This window comes from Ambystoma mexicanum (assembly GCF_040938575.1).
Source record: "Ambystoma mexicanum isolate Mex_15411 chromosome 12 unlocalized genomic scaffold, UKY_AmexF1_1 Mex_chr12_unloc.2, whole genome shotgun sequence".
NCBI classification, from domain to species: domain Eukaryota; kingdom Metazoa; phylum Chordata; class Amphibia; order Caudata; family Ambystomatidae; genus Ambystoma; species Ambystoma mexicanum.
The window spans coordinates 2,697,668-2,717,540 of NW_027182323.1; the positions used below are offsets into that span (position 1 = coordinate 2,697,668).

The window sequence follows — 19,873 nt, forward strand, 5'->3', positions numbered from 1 at the left end:
GCCATTTTACGTGGCGTCAGATTTTACTTAGGTTGCCTTCAGATTTTGCTTAGGCTGCCTAAATGAGGCAAGATAGGGTTAAAAATGCTGAGGCACGGCTCCAGTTGCCCGGGAAGGACGGCGCCAAGCCACCATAGGGTTATATGGGCACAATTCCTCACAGGTGGCTTTGCAGGGCATCAAAAAATGCCTTTTTACTTGCCGTCAGATTTTGATTACCCTGCATTCAGATTTTCAAATCGCAACCTAAATGATGCAACATGGGGTTCAAATTTGCCACCATAGGGTTAATGCTGCACTGCCCTGTACAGCACAGGGTTCAAATAAAATTGATAACATGGGGTGAGTAAAAAATAAATTGGCTACAAATTGCTGACATAGGGTTAATGCTGACTGCTCCGTACAACATAGGGTTGGCTACAAAAAACACTGTCAAAAAATGCCATCTAAGGATTTTCTGGCGGGTTAATGCTGCACTGCCCTGCACAATATAGGGTTAAAATAGATAACATGGGGTTAATACAAAACTTGTGGAAACATTGATAACATAGGGTTAATGTAACGCTGCCCTTTAGAAGATAAAGAATTTTCTGATGGGTAAGTAAACATTGGTAACATATGGTTAATGTAGCGCTGCCCGTAGCAAAGCATTTTCTGAGGGTAAGCAAAATCCGACGTTACATGTACCGTCGGAATTTGCTTTGCGATGGGATTGCACGCTTGCGCAGTAGCAGCCTACGCATTTTTCGACGTTACACCGGCAGGAAGGCATGTGACGTTTGAATATGTATAATTGCGTGCGGAGGGGGCGTCGTTTGTTTTTGGAACGTGTGTTTGGCTGGGAATTGGGAGGGGTGGGGTTTTGCTAACAGCTAATGTGTCATGTGAATTCCAGGCCATTAGCTGTGCGCTTATTGTTCGCACTCTGAAGTCACACGCGATCAACGTAAGATGGAAGCCCAATCACTTAACTAAGAGGGAGCAAGACCCCAAACGTACTTCAGGGCGCACCTTTTCACTTCCACTCCAGGATTCTGTTTTCAAGCACTGCTCCTCGCGTGTGCGTGGTCTGCTGTTCACAACACGAGGTACTAACTGCGCGCGGTCTGTCCGCGCAGGAAAGAAGCAAGAAATGTTCTTCACAGATAACGTCTGGCGAACACGTGATAACTTTACGTAAAATGTGAAATATGAGGGGTTGGAATCATGTGAACTGTGAAGGAAACGTGTTGTCAAACCTAGGTGATGGTCAAACAAAGAAAATAGCCAGGACGGCATTTAACCTTAACAGGGAGGCCGTTCCATTTAGCCTGAGTCATTCACAAAGAAACCTTCCTGCAAAGAACGCATGTTTTTCTGAAACTTTGCTTTGGTAGAAAATGGGTATATATGCTGCTCAGACCGACACAGTGTTCAAAAGGTATAAAGTGGAACTCATTTGCATACATGCCAATATTCAGAGCCACCTGGGAGGGAGATTTCCACTGGAAAATCGGGAAACCTACATTTCTCCATAGGAATGCATTGGGGCTGCAGTAATTTTTGGCAGGAGAATGTGAAAAATAGCTATATTTTTCACCGAAAAATCGGGAGTCTCCCGCCTAAATCGGGAGGGTTGGCATGTATGCATTTGCTCCTTTTATGTGTATGCAGAGTGCACGATTGATTATCTTCCGAAAAAAGAGATCAACAACGATTTTACAACCCTCACATCTGGAGGAAGTTGTGCTTTAATCAAGCTGCTGTATTTATCTTTGACACAAAAAGGACCCTTATAATACAAGTGAAGACGAAGCCACAAAGTCTGGCTAAATGTAATGGTGCTTGCAGCGTTATATAGCCCCCCATTTACACAAATCACATGCCCAAGGATGGTCCCCTGTGAACAGACTCCCATCAAAGAGCTGGCAGAGTCTCATATGGCTAGGTGCTGCCGCTATGTTGTGGTTGCAGACAAATGAGCCCTGGTTCTACCATTGCATATGAGCACCAGGGGACCACTCCGGTGGTGATAGTGCGCAATACAAATGTCCATTAACATTAACACGTCGCAGTCATAGATGTAATTCCATTGGCAGCATATGCCCAGTGTGACGGATTGCCATCGTATATGCATCATGAGGAAAAAGGAGGCATTACCACTGAATTCCTGACTACAGTGAGCGATGCACATGCATACAAAACTAGTGCGCGTCAGCTGCTTTGAGGAACAAAGAATGGCAATGCCAACAGTTTGGACTTTTGGAAAGGCACTTGCCAGGCACAGCTGTAGCAGAATTAACTACCCATTGTGGTAGAAGTAGAAACATGGTGCGATTACCTGGGCATCTGATAGCAGTGCCTGGCAAAAGCTTAAAACGTATGCACAAGTCAAACATTTTGGCCTTGTCAATGCTTGTGTTTGAACAGGACCCCAGTGGCTTTGCCAATGCTGTTTTTAACAAGACTTCCAAGTGCTTATAAATCGGGTGCCTGAAGAGCTGCAGCAAATGAATTTTGTAATGTGAGCTCCGCAAAGCGCACATTTAAAGCCCCAGAACGAAAATATTATAGAAATGTATATAGTGCAGCGTTATACAGCTGGTGATGACTAGCACATGGTGGTAGCATACATGCCAACATTCTGTGACCAAAAATCTGTAGGAATCTTAAAGTTTCAAAAACAGTCAGGCGAGGAGGTAATGATAGGAATAGGGCGCGTCAGCAGCCCATTGTCATTGAATGAGCCCGCCGCCGCGGGTGCATTCAATGACAATGAGGCGCCTGCCACGCCTTCTGCCATCACGCCAGCTCGGGGGAGCCCTTGAAAGACTCACCGGAGTTGACGTGGTGGGGGGCTAATGGCGCCTTTTGTGAAAGGCACTCGCGGCGGAGGGGCGCCTTTAGCCCACCGCCGTGGGCGCCTTTTACATCAAAGGCCTGCATGCTGCGCCTTCTCCCGCTACGCCAGCTCGGGGAAGTCCTTGAAAGACTCCCCGAGCTGGCGTGGTGGGGGGCTAATGGAGCCTTTGGCCAAAAGGCACCCGCGGTGGAGGGGCGCTTTTAGGCCACCACCGTGGGTGCCTTTGACATTAAAAGCCTGCATGCTGCGCCTTCTCCCGCTACGCCAGCTCGGGGAAGTCCTTGAAAGACTCCCCCGAGTTGGCGTGGTGGGGGGCTAATGGCGCCTTTTGCCAAAGGCACCAGCGGCGGAGGGGCGCTTTTAGCCCACCGCCATGGGTGCCTTTGACATTAACAGCCTGCATGCCGCGCCTTCTCCCGCTACGCCAGCTCGGGGAAGTCCTTGAAAGACTCCCCCGAGTTGGCGTGGTGGGGGGCTAATGGCGCCTTTTGCCAAAGGCACCTGTGGCGGAGGGGCGCTTTTAGCCCACCGCCGTGGGTGCCTTTGACATTAACAGCCTGCATGCCACGCCTTCTCCCGCTACACCAGCTCGGGGGAGCCCCTGAAAGACTCACCGGAGTTGACGTGGTGGGGGGCTAATGGCGCCTTTTCTGAAAGGCACTCGCGGCGGAGGGGCGCCTTTAGCCCACCGCCTTGGGCGCCTTTTACATCAAAGGCCTGCATGCTGCGCCTTCTCCCGCTACGCCAGCTCGGGGAAGTCCTTGAAAGACTCCCCGAGCTGGCGTGGTGGGGGGCTAATGGAGCCTTTGGCCAAAAGGCACCCGCGGTGGAGGGGCGCTTTTAGGCCACCACCGTGGGTGCCTTTGACATTAAAAGCCTGCATGCTGCGCCTTCTCCCGCTACGCCAGCTCGGGGAAGTCCTTGAAAGACTCCCCCGAGTTGGCGTGGTGGGGGGCTAATGGCGCCTTTTGCCAAAGGCACCCGCGGCGGAGTGGCGCTTTTAGCCCACCGCCGTGGGTGCCTTTGACATTAACAGCCTGCATCCCGCGCCTTCTCCCGCTACGCCAGCTCGGGGAAGTCCTTGAAAGACTCCCCCGAGTTGGCGTGGTGGGGGGCTAATGGCGCCTTTTGCCAAAGGCACCTGCGGCGGAGGGGCGCTTTTAGCCCACCGCCGTGGGTGCCTTTGACATTAACAGCCTGCATGCCACGCCTTCTCCCGCTACACCAGCTCGGGGAAGTCCTTGAAAGTCTCCCCCAAGCTGGCGTGGTGGGGGACTAATGGCGCCTTTTGCCAAAGGCACCCGCGGCGGAGGGGCGCTTTAGCACATCGCCGTGGGTGCCTTTGACATTAAAAGCCTGCATGCCGGGCATTCTCCCGGTACGCCAGCTCGGGGAAGTCCTTGAAAGACTCCCCCCGAGTTGGCGTGGTGGGGGGCTAATGGTGCCTTTTGCCAAAGGCACCTGCGGTGGAGGGGCGCTTTTAGCCCACCGCCGTGGGTGCCTTTGACATTAACAGCCTGCATGCCACGCCTTCTCCCGCTACGCCAGCTCAGGGAAGTCCTTGAAAGTCCCCCCAAGCTGGCGTGGTGGGGGACTAATGGCGCCTTTGCCAAAGGCACCCGTGGCGGAGGGCTGCTTTAGCCCACTGCCGTGGGTGCCTTTGACATTAAAAGCCTGCATGCCGGGCATTCTCCCGGTACGCCAGCTCGGGGAAGTCCTTGAAAGACTCCCCCGAGTTGGCGTGCTGGGGGGCTAATGGCGCCTTTTGCCAAAGGCACCTGCGGCGGAGGGGCGCTTTTAGCCCACCGCCGTGGGTGCCTTTGACATTAACAGCCTGCATGCCATGCCTTCTCCCGCTACGTCAGCTCGGGGAAGTCCTTGAAAGTCTCCCCCAAGCTGGCGTGGTGGGGGACTAATGGCGCCTTTGCCAAAGGCACCCGCGGCGGAGGGGTGCTTTAGCCCACTGCCGTGGGTGCCTTTGACATTAACAGCCTGCATGCCGCGTCTTCTCCCGCTACGCCAGCTCGGGGAAGTCCTTGAAAGACTCCCCCGAGTTGGCGTGGTGGGGGGCTAATGGTGCCTTTTGCCAAAGGCACCTGCGGCGGAGGGGCGCTTTTAGCCCACCGCCGTGGGTGCCTTTGACATTAACAGCCTGCATGCCATGCCTTCTCCCGCTACGTCAGCTCGGGGAAGTCCTTGAAAGTCTCCCCCAAGCTGGCGTGGTGGGGGACTAATGGCGCCTTTGCCAAAGGCACCCGCGGCGGAGGGGTGCTTTAGCCCACTGCCGTGGGTGCCTTTGACATTAACAGCCTGCATGCCGCGTCTTCTCCCGCTACGCCAGCTCGGGGAAGTCCTTGAAAGACTCCCCCGAGTTGGCGTGGTGGGGGGCTAATGGTGCCTTTTGCCAAAGGCACCTGCGGCGGAGGGGCGCTTTTAGCCCACCGCCGTGGGTGCCTTTGACATTAACAGCCTGCATGCCACGCCTTCTCCCGCTACACCAGCTCGGGGGAGCCCCTGAAAGACTCACCGGAGTTGACGTGGTGGGGGGCTAATGGCGCCTTTTCTGAAAGGCACTCGCGGCGGAGGGGCGCCTTTAGCCCACCGCCTTGGGCGCCTTTTACATCAAAGGCCTGCATGCTGCGCCTTCTCCCGCTACGCCAGCTCGGGGAAGTCCTTGAAAGACTCCCCGAGCTGGCGTGGTGGGGGGCTAATGGAGCCTTTGGCCAAAAGGCACCCGCGGTGGAGGGGCGCTTTTAGGCCACCACCGTGGGTGCCTTTGACATTAAAAGCCTGCATGCTGCGCCTTCTCCCGCTACGCCAGCTCGGGGAAGTCCTTGAAAGACTCCCCCGAGTTGGCGTGGTGGGGGGCTAATGGCGCCTTTTGCCAAAGGCACCCGCGGCGGAGTGGCGCTTTTAGCCCACCGCCGTGGGTGCCTTTGACATTAACAGCCTGCATCCCGCGCCTTCTCCCGCTACGCCAGCTCGGGGAAGTCCTTGAAAGACTCCCCCGAGTTGGCGTGGTGGGGGGCTAATGGCGCCTTTTGCCAAAGGCACCTGCGGCGGAGGGGCGCTTTTAGCCCACCGCCGTGGGTGCCTTTGACATTAACAGCCTGCATGCCACGCCTTCTCCCGCTACACCAGCTCGGGGAAGTCCTTGAAAGTCTCCCCCAAGCTGGCGTGGTGGGGGACTAATGGCGCCTTTTGCCAAAGGCACCCGCGGCGGAGGGGCGCTTTAGCACATCGCCGTGGGTGCCTTTGACATTAAAAGCCTGCATGCCGGGCATTCTCCCGGTACGCCAGCTCGGGGAAGTCCTTGAAAGACTCCCCCCGAGTTGGCGTGGTGGGGGGCTAATGGTGCCTTTTGCCAAAGGCACCTGCGGTGGAGGGGCGCTTTTAGCCCACCGCCGTGGGTGCCTTTGACATTAACAGCCTGCATGCCACGCCTTCTCCCGCTACGCCAGCTCAGGGAAGTCCTTGAAAGTCCCCCCAAGCTGGCGTGGTGGGGGACTAATGGCGCCTTTGCCAAAGGCACCCGTGGCGGAGGGCTGCTTTAGCCCACTGCCGTGGGTGCCTTTGACATTAAAAGCCTGCATGCCGGGCATTCTCCCGGTACGCCAGCTCGGGGAAGTCCTTGAAAGACTCCCCCGAGTTGGCGTGCTGGGGGGCTAATGGCGCCTTTTGCCAAAGGCACCTGCGGCGGAGGGGCGCTTTTAGCCCACCGCCGTGGGTGCCTTTGACATTAACAGCCTGCATGCCATGCCTTCTCCCGCTACGTCAGCTCGGGGAAGTCCTTGAAAGTCTCCCCCAAGCTGGCGTGGTGGGGGACTAATGGCGCCTTTGCCAAAGGCACCCGCGGCGGAGGGGTGCTTTAGCCCACTGCCGTGGGTGCCTTTGACATTAACAGCCTGCATGCCGCGTCTTCTCCCGCTACGCCAGCTCGGGGAAGTCCTTGAAAGACTCCCCCGAGTTGGCGTGGTGGGGGGCTAATGGTGCCTTTTGCCAAAGGCACCTGCGGCGGAGGGGCGCTTTTAGCCCACCGCCGTGGGTGCCTTTGACATTAACAGCCTGCATGCCACGCCTTCTCCCGCTACGCCAGCTCGGGGAAGTCCTTGAAAGTCTCCCCCAAGCTGGCGTTGTGGGGGACTAATGGCGCTTTTGCCAAAGGCACCCGCGGCGGAGGGGTGCTTTAGCCCACCGCCGTGGGTGCCTTTGACATTAAAAGCCTGCATGCCGGGCATTCTCCCGGTACGCCAGCTCGGGGGAGCGCTTGAAAGACTCCCCCGAGCTGGCGTGGGCAAAAAAAAAAAAAAATGTAAAAAATGTTTTTTTTTTTTTTTTTTTTAACAAAAAAAAAATCGGTATTTGGTGTCAAAAAATCGGTAGGCGGTAGGACTGCTTAAAAAGCGGTATCCTACCGCCTAAATCGGTAGGGTTGGCAAGTATGTGGTAGTTGCTGGTACTTTCTTTACACATTGTACTAATGAGTATTCTGGTGCAGCTTCAATGGTACAAGCAGTTAACTCTCTCCTTCATGTCTGAAAACCATTTTAATACTGCTCTGAGCCTATGTTGCCCTTTCTCAGATCAGTCTCTCGCTTTCTCTTTACAGAGCATCAGCAACACCTTACATGATCAAATCCAACCTGTCCGGGGTAATTGTGAACTAAAAACTTCGGACTTCAATATCCACAGTGCACGTTCCGGGATTTGGATTTCCCATAGCCTGCGAAGGAGTTCATTGCAGTGACCATTCTCCAGAATGACAAGGCAGGTGAGCTAGCATGAGTCTTTTGTAGGGTTGGGTGCTCAGGGCACTCCAACTCTGTTTGGCTTCTTCCTTAGTAAAGAAGGCACACCGCTATCTTGTTTAAAAATGTTTTGAAAAGAAGCCGATGTTTGTGGGGATCAATGAGGTGGGGAAAATCTGATGACTACATAATGTTATCTATGGCTAGCTGAGAGGGTGGCATGTGAAAATTGAAAGTCATAAGACATATACTGCTAAAAGGCCTGTTTATGGTTCAATGGAAGCTAACTTGTCCATTTGGAAACTGTTTTTCGAAGGATAGGATTGGGTGGTGGTTCCCAGTTACCTCACATGATGTCCTGGTATCTTCCAGTTGAATGGTGAACAGTGATTTCAGTTTTAGCGCAGAAAAATCCCACAGTCTTTGAAACATCAGAATGCCTTCTTTCTAATCTTCACCATTGCTCCCACAGTGCTCGGGCGGGGTCGGGGTCGTGTGATGCAGTCGGAAATATCTTCCCACATTGTAAACTATGTTTTCTTTTAGAACAGTATTAACAGAACAAACGTGCATCATTTCTTCCATAAGCACTAATTTGCCAAACAAGCTGCAATATGTACTATGTGGCTGGTGTCACATTAGCGAATGGGCATGTATGTTAACTCATGCATAGATAACATCAGCAATTATACTCAACTGTACTGGTCAATAAGTACAGCTGAGTTGTGTATAATTGCAGATGTTATCTGTGACTAGTACCGACAAATTATACTTGCGTGTTGTTAAAAAGCCTACCCAACAATTTCTACATGATCCCATGTACACATGCACTGTACATAATCATTTTGCTTATTAACAGGTGTCCCTCTTGAATTCAGTGGATCAATTGCTCTCAAAACCATTTTCCAGACTCGCACACAGTGAAAAACTGGAGGTGAAAAGACTAGGTCTGATCGGCCAGATTTAAAAATTGAACAGTCCGCAAAAGATGGAGGAAAGGCTTACACACGCACATTTTCCATGGTTTGGTTTGAAAAGAAGACATGGCTCACTGGTAGCATTGCTAAGCGTTTTTTGTTCTGCTTCCCCTGCCTGCTCTTTGGAGGTGAAACGGCCTGGACAAAAATATGAGTCACAGACTTAAAGCATTTGTCAGGAAAAAGCAAGAGACATGAATCGTGCAAATCTCCTACAGCTGCGCATGTTGGGAAGTGTAAACATTGCAACACAGTTGGACGATGCCTATCGCTGGAGCGTGATGAAGCATAATGAGGATGTGGATAAAAACCAATACATCTTGTCAAAGTTAATTGACTGTGTTGCGGTGCGTTTGAATTGGCTATAGTGGTCATGATGAAACTGAAGATTCTTTGAATCCTGGTGTATTTAGAGGCCTGGTGGATTTTGTATCCAGCATAGACAGTGCAATGGAACTGCATTTAAAGAATGCAACAGTATTCAAGGGCACTTCAAAAACAATTCAGAATGAGCTGCTTGAATGCATGCCCACGGTCACCAGAGAGATCATTGTAGAGCAGTTAAAACGCAAAGATTATGTGGCTATTCAGGAAGACGATATAACCAATGTTTCCACTAAGACTCAGTCTGTGCTAGTCTATCGCTACACTGATGAACGATACAGAATTGTTGAAAGGTTTTATGGATTTACTCATCTGAAAGACTCTAGTGCGCAGACCATTGCTACTGCTATAATGGAAAAATTGGACCAAATATTCCCTGAAGATTGCCACAAAAAAAGTAATTGCGCAAACATATGATGGTGCAAGTGTAATGAGGGGGGTGTCTGGTGGAGTGCAAAAGAAAGTAGCTGAAGTGTATCCAAATGCCCATTATGTACATTGCTGTGCCAACCAGCTTAACCTCATCATGGAACAAGCTGTTTCCAAAATCTCAGAAGCTCACATTTTCTTTACTGATATCTATGGCTTCTGTAAAAAAAAAATCTCGTTCTCCAAAAAGAACCGAAGTTCTAGATGAGGTATCAGATAAAAGACTTGCAAGACCATCTCGCACTCGCTGGAGCTACCATATTCGGGTAGTAGAAGCTATATATCAGCATAGGGAAGCACTCCGTAGATGCTTTGAGATCATTGAAAAATTGAATGATTTTGAAGGGGTTACTGTGCATTAGGCCCGGGAATTCATTCGTACTCTGAAAGAGAAAGATTTCCTTTTCTTCCTTTTTTTGTTCAATGACATAATGCCCCATGTTCACATTCTATATAACCAGCTTCAGAAGCGAGACATTGACTGTGTATCTGCAGAATGCTACTGCAACTTTTATCAAGTGCATTGGCAAAGTACGTGAAAGCACTGACAATTTGGAAGCTAAACTTCCATCAGAGGCAACTTTTGCAAGTCGCAATATAAATATGACCACTTTGAATCGTTTGGCAAAAGAAGTATGTGATGTCATAGTTACACAAGCCCAAGATCGCTTTGCATTTACTAAACACTTGGAGGGGGCCAAATTGTTGCAGAGTGACCTATTTCAAACACATGGATAGTCTTTTCCTAATCATGCACTGTTTGCATATGTCCAAGCGTACCCCATGTTAAACAAGGAAACACTGCGCACTGAGCTTTCAATTGTTTATGAGAAACTAGAATTCTGTAGTTCAAGTGGGGCAATTTCTTTATTAAAATTGTTAATTGAAAACAATCTCGAAGAAGAATTTTGTGAGACAATGCGGTTATTAAAAATTCTGATTACTACACCCATGACAACAGCTGAGTCTGAGCGCTGTTTCTCCACCCTGAAACGAGTTAAAACATTCTTGAGAAACACAATGACTGAGGATCGTCTGAATGCTTTGGCCATGCTGTCCATGGAAAAATAACTAATTCAAGAGACCCCTGACTTCAATACAAGGACTACTGATAAATGTGCCTCTCTGAAAAATAGATGTGCACAATTTGTGTACAATCTTTCAAAATGATTGACCAGTGAATGTTCTGTTGCAACAAGCTATTTGCAGTTATTTTGTGGGTTACCTTGAATTCTTTGTTTCAATGCCCTTACATGTTAGAATTTTGTGTAAGGTTGCAGTGACAGAACAGTGAGAAATGTGAAGTTTGTTTAATTGTTGATCATATTATGATGTTATGGTTGTTAATTGATAATAAAGCACTCAATACAAAATAAACTATTTCTGTTGCATTTCTCTCGCTGCATTATGTATGTGCTATTGGTGTGACCTGTGCATTTCATGTCTTTCAACTTTGAGCAACTGAAGCAATGGCAACTCAGCGAGGCAGACAGCCATTAGAGGTAGGACAAATGTTGCATTAATTAAGTGGTTAAAAACTAAAGCAATATTTTAGCTTAGTTTTCCCCTTTCAGAAAATGCCTAAAATCCCCCCTTAGTAAGAGGATGAATGCACATGAATGCCAGTAACAGCATGACAAACATATATGTTTCCATCATTACTGACTATATAATGAATTCTTTATGCATACATCATAGTACCAGCCATTCTCAATACAAGCTGCTGTAAAATACACCATCACACTTGCACATGTAAGAATAATGTACCAACATTAGTATGTAAAACCTAATGCTTTTTGTCATATTTCAGTGGTTTTTTTGGACAGTAAATTGCACATTTTGGAGACATTTTCCGAAAAATGTTCCGGGGGGAGAACCCCCATGTAAACCCCCCTTGGGTGATGTGGGCTTGCGTGCTGCACGCGCGTGCTCCAAATTTCACCCTGGGAAATGTACGCCCCACCAGTTTTCAAAATCACCAGCCGCCACTGTGCTATAGCTTCATTGGCCTTGCGCATATCTACGCAAATACGTAGGGATCCATCTACTGTCTTTTTTCAGACTGTTACTATGGGGAATACCCATGAAGTGGGTCTTGATGCTGGCTCTATGATTGATTGATTGATTGAGGTATTTGTATCACGCACGCAACAAACCTAATCTTATCCCAGCACAGATGGAAGAAACATCATCATATGATAATACCATCAGCAGTCATATATAAATAGAGGCCTACAAATGTTAGCAAGTCTATTTAAAAAGTTTTTTTTTCCTTTTTTGAAATATTGACAAAGATTCTGCTTTCCTTAACTCCGGAGGTAGACTGTTCAACAGTTTGGGTCCAAATACTGAGAATCTTCAATCTCCCCAAAATACACATCTTGTTAGGGGGGATAGTCAGCAGGTGCTTGTCCTCTGATCATAGAGGCCGAGTTGGTTGAGAGTGCGTTAACTTATCCCTCATATATCCCAGTGCCAGGCCGTTCAAGCACTTAAATATTAGACAGCCAATCTAAAACTTAATGCGATGCAATCCTCTACTGCTAACCAGTGAATGGACCGGCATAGGCCAGATATTGTGGTAGATTGTGATACTCCAAAAACTAGTGTGACTGCTGCATTCTGTGTCTTTTGTAACCGGTCGATTTGTTTGGCAAGAGCCCCCACGAATTACAAGAATCCAGCTTTGAATTCACTAGGGCTCCTACCACTGTGGCACAATCCTTCTCAGGGACATAAGGGAGAGCCTGTCACAGCAGCCACAGGTTGAAAAAGGCTGCCTGGACTGGCTGAAACCTGTCCATCACAGCCCATATCACTTTGCCAAATGCACCCAAAGTTTTTCACTTTGGACACATACGTCAATTCTGAACCCAGAAATGAAGGTGGAGGGCGGATACTATTCATCTCTAGCAGGTGTTTTGGTCCAAAAAGGATCACCTTGGTCTTGCTTGGATTAAGTTGTAGCTGGATAGAGGCTGTCTATACCCCACCTTCTTCCAAACACCTACCCACCCTAATGAGGGAGTTTTCTACATCATTGAGCCTAATATACAGCTGAGTATCATCAGGATAGGACTGAAAACTGATATTGTGTTTTCTCAGGTTGTTCATCAGTGGGCAAAGATACAGGTTAAACAGGAGTGGTTATAACGCAGACCCTACAGCTTTGTGGAAGATTTTCCGACATGAAGCCCCCAGCTGCAGCCGTTGTCTTCACCCATGCAGAAAGGTGGCAAACCATTCAAGAGCACTCCTGAAGCATTTCCTGTAGTTTTTTGTCATTCCAGTAGAACATTGTGGTCCACTGTATTGAAAGCCACGGATAGGTCGAGCATTGTGAGTAGGGATCATTTACCTTCATCTCACACTTGCAACAGCTCGTCCCAAACAGCGAGCAACATCGTTTCGGTACAACATTTAGGCTGAAACCCTAACTGTAGGGGGTCTAAAAGGCCCTCTTTTTGATATATTATTGAAACTGTATTTTTGACCACTTTTTCTAGAATGGTTCCTGGCCAGGGAAGACCTGCACTAGGACGGTAGTTCTGAATGTTATCTGAGTCCAGGTTTGGCTTTTTCAGCAAAGGGGAGTTTATCGAAAGTTTCAGTTCAACCTATCTGTCTCTCAACATGTATTTATGGGCCATGAGGTGGTTTGGGCCATGTACCAAACCCATGTCCACAGCCATTCTGAATCTTAGGATGCATCCACTGTTCGTTTCCATCTTCAGTACATGCAGTTGTATACGGGCTAAGTGGGATTTATGAGAACATACGGCAGAGAATGTACCTCTGCATGGTAACGGGATGATGAACCCATAGGGGTAGATGCCTTCCATTGATGGTATAGGTTTAGCTGGTAGTGCTAGGTTATTATAGACTTTTTCACTTATCACATTTACTGTCGCTCCTGTGTCTATGAGAAATACAGCCTGGGTGTTGTTCACTTGCATCAGCAGTGTTGGTTTGTGTTCTTTAGCCATGTCATTTCCTAGTGCCCACACATATCCTTTCTTTCTTAGATCTTCTGCAAAGTATGTGAAATCACTGCCTGATTGAGATCTGACTTCGATGTATCAGACATTCCTCCTGTGGCACCAGTGGTCACGTCTCTCTAGAGAGTGGCGTTCTTTCCTGGTGTGCTGTCCACTGGCGTTCTCTCCCGGTGTGATGCCCACTGGCCTCCCCTCCTGATTGTCAGTGTTTCTTCTGTTCGCCACCTTTCGTACCTCCACTGCTTCTCTGGTACGTGGATCGCCGTCCTCCTCGCAGTGACGCATTGTTGTGAATGGTCATGGGTGCGTTTCTGTAGACCGCGTAAAAGTGGTCTTCTCCTCCACAAGTCGCTCACCTCTGGCCCATCGCTGGGCAGGGCCCCTCATGAGGAAACCCATAGCCATGCCTGTAACAGGCCTGCTCTTTGCCTCTGATGACTTCTCTGTGTACAGGTGTTAGTTTTCTGACGCTTTCAGGCGCTTTTTGCTGGGGTTGTATTTTTACATTGTTCATATTTTCCATGTGTCAGTCTATTGCGAGCTCTGTGCGGGTCATCGCTAAGATTTCTTCTAGCAGCCTCTGTTTCTGCAGAGTTTCTTTCTGTTCTGAAAGCCGGGGACTCACATCCTGCTATCACCTGTGATCTGCGCGCATCCTCATTAGAGCGTCTGTGAAAACCGAAGTGCTTGATCTGGATTCAGAGTCTCATAATAAAATGATCTAGTGTTTCGTCTTTCCCTTGTGTTGGCATGTGAAAAATAATTCTCTCATAGTCTACATTAGTATGAGGCGCAAAATAGGCCAAAAGTGTGTCTTGTAGATCATCAGAAGTTGCTGTCTCCTTATCCAGTAGTTCAAAAAATATGTCTCGTACTGCTGGTCCCACCGTCAGCGTCAGTATGTTCTTCTTTCTCTCCTCATCTATTGGCCGCAACGCGCCAATGTAGAACTTTAAGTTACGGATCCAGCAATCCCATTGTGGTCCTAAGTTGCTTGTGTCTTTGAAATCAAATGCCAGTGTTAAGTATAGCGAGAGCGCATCACTGTGAGTTGGCGAGAATATCCCTGATGAGCGTGCAGAAACCATTGCCAGTATGCCTTCCACTGACATGGCTGTCAATACTCTTCCTGCCGCTTGTCTAATGTGTGTCTTGATCCATGTGCACTTTCACCACTGTGTGTGCCCTTCTGTGCAGGGCCTTGAGTGAGTGGCCTCGCTCTGGGTTGCCCTGCCTCTCAGGGTGCTGCTAGGCTGCTATGCTGTCACCAGATATAGGGGTTGCTCCGTGTCCCAGTTTGGAGCATTGTGCAGCCTCTTCTCCCCTCACAGACATTTTGTCTGGCCTGTTTGTGCACTGGGCCGCCGTGTGTACAGTTCCATGCAATGACGCAGTGTACCCCTTGATGGGTAAATGCTGCCATTTCCATTCTCTTGTTTAGGCCGGAGTTGTATGGTATCCTGCATCCCCATGGTAGCTTGTGGGAGGCAGTGTTCAGCAATCTTCGGAGCCACGCTCACTTGGATGCCCCGCCCACCCACAGATGGCTACAGCCATACAAACAGCGTACAAATGAAAAATGAGAAAAAATCAGCGGCATAGCCCGCCCTCCAACAGCTCAGTTCCTGGGATTGGCCAGTGATGTCTTTGTAGCTCTGCCCCTGCCCATGACACTGTGAAGAAACAAAATGCGTCCCATGTTTCTGATCCGTTGAACTGTTAGCAGCTAACATTTCGTTGCGTGCCTGCCCTTTTTATGATAGTCTGCATCCCCCACAGATGACAGGAATGTGCAGTGGCAGAGCTACAAAGACATCGCTGGCCAATCCCAGGAACGGAGCTGTTGGAGGGCGGACTATGCCGCTGTATTTTCTCATTTTTCATTTGTACGCTGTTTGTATGGCTGTAGCCATCTGTGTGTGGGCGGGCATCCGAGTGAGCGTGGCTCCGAAGATTGCCGAACACTGCCTCCCACAAGCTACCATGGGGATGCAGGATACCATACAACACCTGGCAGGCACGTCACAGGCTCTCTCAGGGTCTCATCACAACGTGCGCAGCAGAGTCCGTGCAGGGTCCTATGTGCACTGCTGCCACTATCATCGTCAATGTGCAGGTCAGGCGTGGAGCAAGCTTTCACTTTGTCCAAACACAATGCTCACCACAGTCCATGCAGCGTCACCCTGGTTCTGGCCACGTGACACAGAGCTGTCACCGGGTCTTCCGCGTGCCTCTGGTTCTCCCATCGTCGCCAGTTTGATGCTCTCTGTAACACCAGGAAAACCTCTGGAAATGAGCCTCACTTGCAAAAAAACACGGGACACAGAAACAAAGACACTGGTTTCACCCAATTTTTATTTCATCCCTTGTTCCCGTCATTTCCTGTCCCTCCCACCAGGCCCAAACCTGCCTCACATAACAAGGCCGAAAGCAGGACATTACTGCCTGGACACTTCTCACCTTTCAGGATGTAAAGTAATTTATTATTTCATGTTGAGTGCCCCAGATCAATCCTTCACCCTTTGTAAGCGCCGTGGATCTCTCTCCAGTGCTTCACAACGACCTGAATCCTCCTCACAGCACATTTGGGGTGTCCCTGTGTTATATCCAGGCATGCAACATCATTGAGCTAATCGCGCTCCAGCTCCCCCACCGCCCCCCGAAATGAGTGCTGAGGGGTGGGGCTTCCGTGCTGAGCCTTTAACATTTCAAAGGATCAGGAACTGTTATCTTGAGCACTCCCTCATGCCGGACGGAAGGATGACAGGACACATCTTGTCAGTTTAACATTTATTCTAGAACTCATTTCTGCACTTCCCGCAGCAGGCTCCTCCTCTTCCTCTTCCTGCCTCCCATTCCTTAACCCTTTGTCTCTGTCCTCTTCCCTCATACCACCTCCCCCTCATATATCTCCTTACGTCTATGTTACACTTCTTCAATGAGTCTGCTTGGTCTCTTGATAAGTCGCCTAGGCGGCACTCGGCTGGGTCTCCGCCCCCTACTCAGACTGTGTCGGGGGACGTCCTTCTTCCTTTTCGATTTCTCTTCCGGGCCTATTCATCTCATGCCCAGTGTCCTCCTCAGGCTTGAAGTGCCTAAAGAATGACGCATTCCTTGTAATGGCCTTCTCAACGTTGGTGTCTGTTATCATAGTCCCTCAGAGGGGGTTGCTCTCGTATCGTGCATCTGTTTTCCTCTCTATGCGCTGTTTCACTAGCACCTCTTCTTCCTCCTTGAAGTTCTCCTTCGCTCCCGGGGTTATGTCTGTCCTCTCTTTGGTTGGTTCCTTCGCCACGTGTCTCGCTCTCTGACTTTGTCTTCCAGGGCTGCTTGGTCTTTCGGCCCCTTCTGGGTTCTGTCGGTCCTTTGGGGTAGGCACGTCTTGGCCTGGTATGTCCTCATTAGGTCCCCTGGTGGCACCCCGGTCACAGACTGTGGCGTGTTTTGGTAGTGGCGAAGCATGCAGCATAGAGCCTGATGGATTGGCATCTCCTTGATGGCCGCCTTTTGGATCGTTCTTTTGATTGATGACATGAATCGTTCTGCCGTCCTGTTGGCCTGCGTCCATAGTGGTGTTATCCGCTGATGGTTGAATCCCAGATGTCTTGCAAATCTCTGGAATTCGTGATTGTTGAAAGGCGGGCCGTTGTCTGTCTTTACTGTGGTTGGGATGCCCCATTCGCTGAATATTTCATCCAGGATGCCAACCACTTGGGAGAAGGCCATGGACTGGGTGTGTTTGATGATTGGGAACCTGGAGAATTCGTCTATGATCACTAGTAGATGATCCCCTGCTTTGAGTGTCCCGTAGAAATCCATTGCGATCCCTTTCCACACCTCTTCCGGTATGCTTGTTGGCTGTAGTTGGAGTAGCGGGTCAATCCTGGATGTGCTTTGGCATGGAAGGCAGCTTCTCACCATCTCTTTTACCATGTCACCCATCCGCGGGAACCATGCTGATTGCCCTAGCAGATTCTTGGTCACCTCAATCCCTCTGTGTCCTTTGTGCGCCAATTGTACTAGTCCTATGCAAAGTGATGACGGGATTACTATTCAGCATCCTCTCAGCAGTATTCCTTGTTCTGACACTGCCAGTTCCGTGCTGACCTTCGACCTGCATTCCAGTTCTTGTTTGTTAAGCCTTCTGTAGTCCCTCCATTTGTTTGTGATGAGGAGTTCCCTGTCCCACCTGGTTGACGGGTTGGCCTGCTTTGCAGTGGCAATGTCCTCGATGGTGAGAGCGGGTGGTAGGGCCTGCTCTGCGATGTAGCACATATATTCTATATCACCATCGCATGGTGACCTACTGGATTTGGTTGGGTGTCTTGAGATGTAATCGGCAGGGTTGTTGTCTCTGCCTGGTTGGTGTATGATGCAGTAGTCGTATTCTTGGAGGCGGATGCCCCACCTCTCAATTCTTGGAGGCATCTTTGTCCTTGGCTTGCCGAACAGCGAAAGGAGGGCCTGGTGATCCGTCACGAGGGTGAACCTTTTTCCGACTACGAAGTGGTGGCAGTACCCACAAGCCCACACAGCTGCCAGACTCCCCTTCCCCGCCTGTGAGTAAGCACTCTCCATGGGACAGGGATCTGCTTGCGTATGCTATGACACCGCTCGCTGGGGCATCTGGCTTCTCACGTTGCACCAGGATGGTACCTAGGCCCACTCGACTGGCCTGCACAACTATCTCGGTGTGCCAGCTCAGGTCAAAGTATGTCAGATGCATTGCACTCACCAGCTCTCTCTTTATTGCATCGAATACTCTCTGGCATTTTCCCGACCATCGGAATGGTTTGTCCTTTCTCATGAGTCGCAGCGGCTTAGTGATAATGGTGTATCTCAGCAGGTAGAGGGCACAATATCCTGCCATACCTAGGAATGATCTAACCTCTCCCACATTGGCAGGCTCTTGGAGTCCATTAATCACGTGTACTTTCTCGGGTCAAGTTGCATCCCCTCCCTGGAGAAAATGTGTCTGTAAAATCTTAATTTGTCTTTGCTTATGTTGCACTTGTCATAGTTCAACGTGAGTCCAACTGTCCTCAGGATGTCGCACACTTCTAGGAGGGCCTCTTGATGTTCTTCCGGTGTGGTGCCATAAACCAGGATATCGTCTGAGTAGTTGAATGCCCTTTGTACTGGGAGGAGCAGTTGCCTGATAGTTTCTTGAAAAGTTTCTGTGGTGGAGGAGATCCCGAAATGCAGTCGCTTGTACCGGAAGAGGCCATCATGCAATGCAAACGTTGTGATCCCTCTGGAGTCGGGGTCCAGTTCGAGCTGCTGGTACCCCTGGTAAAGGTCATGTTCCGAGAATGTCATGGCATGGTTTAGACTGACAATCATGTCTTCTATTCTGGGGTCTGGGTGTCTCTCGCTTGTGGTGTTGGCCACCCTCATGTCGACACAGAGGCGTAGTCTGTTGCCTTCCTTCGGCACCACTACCAGTGGGGTGATCCATGGGGTGGGCCCTGTTGCTCTCTCAATGATGTCTTTGTCCAGGAGCTGTTGTAGTTCCTGCGAGACAGCGTACTGCAGGTGGAAACCCACTCTGCGTGGGTGAAGAGGGACCGGCTTGATTTGGCCATTGATGTGGAGGTTGATGACTGTTCCTTTTAGCTTCCCCAGCCCTTGAAAAAGTTCAGGAAACATTCCCTTGATTGAGTCTATGGTGAGCGGAGATCCCGCTAAATGGCAGATCGACTCACGGCTGGATTGGCTGCCGGTGCACATCACCATATCTCCTAATTGAAATGCATGTCAATCAGGCCGAATGTTTCTGCGGTGCGGTAGCTAAGGAGATATTTTCCTTGGATGGGGCTGCATAGGACGTGGATGATGGCGTTGACCCTTTTTCATTTGAACGAGAATGATTTCTCAAACTGTCCAATCGATTGTAGTGGTATGCTGGTTCCCACTGAAATATTTTTGCTTTGGACGGCGTCAATTCTTATGTCTTTCCCGTAAGATTGAACTCCTGTTTCCCCCATGATGTTGACGGTCGCTCCTGTGTTAATGAGGAAGGCGTGCATGAGTGAGTCCATCATTTCTCATACTCTAGGTGCCTCGCTGCCTTCGTGTGACCCCAGGATGAGGTTCACAAACTCATTTGGAAATTCCGGATCTAGTCCATATGAGAACACATCCCAGTTGCCGTGTTGGTCCTCGGGGTAGCCCTGTGTGTCCTCATAGTAGTCAGGATTGAATAGTGTCTCATTCATGGGCGCCTCGCCATATTCCCCACGTTCCATTGCCTTTATCATTCTCCTTGGTTGATTTTTGTAGGATTGGTTTTGTCTCCATTGCGGGAATGGTTGGCTTGGTCTGTACGGCTTTCTCCAGTTGGGTTGTGCCGACTGCTGCTGGCGTGCCGGTGGGAATGGTTTCCTTCCCAGCATACTGTCTGGAGGTTCCCTTCGCTCCCACACCTGTAGCACCTGTGGGGTATTGCCGGGCATGGTCTTGCGTGTGGGAAGGGTTGGCCACAGCGATAACGCA

At 49.7% G+C, this 19,873-nt stretch overlaps 1 long non-coding RNA gene across 1 annotated transcript; it reads left to right on the top strand.

The window, feature by feature from the left end:
* Positions 1 to 912: 912 nt before the first annotated feature.
* LOC138532680 (uncharacterized) lies at positions 913 to 10,736 on the top strand. The gene is made up of 3 exons (XR_011284862.1): positions 913 to 1,088; positions 7,452 to 7,613; positions 8,450 to 10,736. It is a non-coding gene; the product is annotated as an uncharacterized lncRNA (long non-coding RNA).
* The last annotated feature ends 9,137 nt before the right edge of the window (positions 10,737 to 19,873 follow it).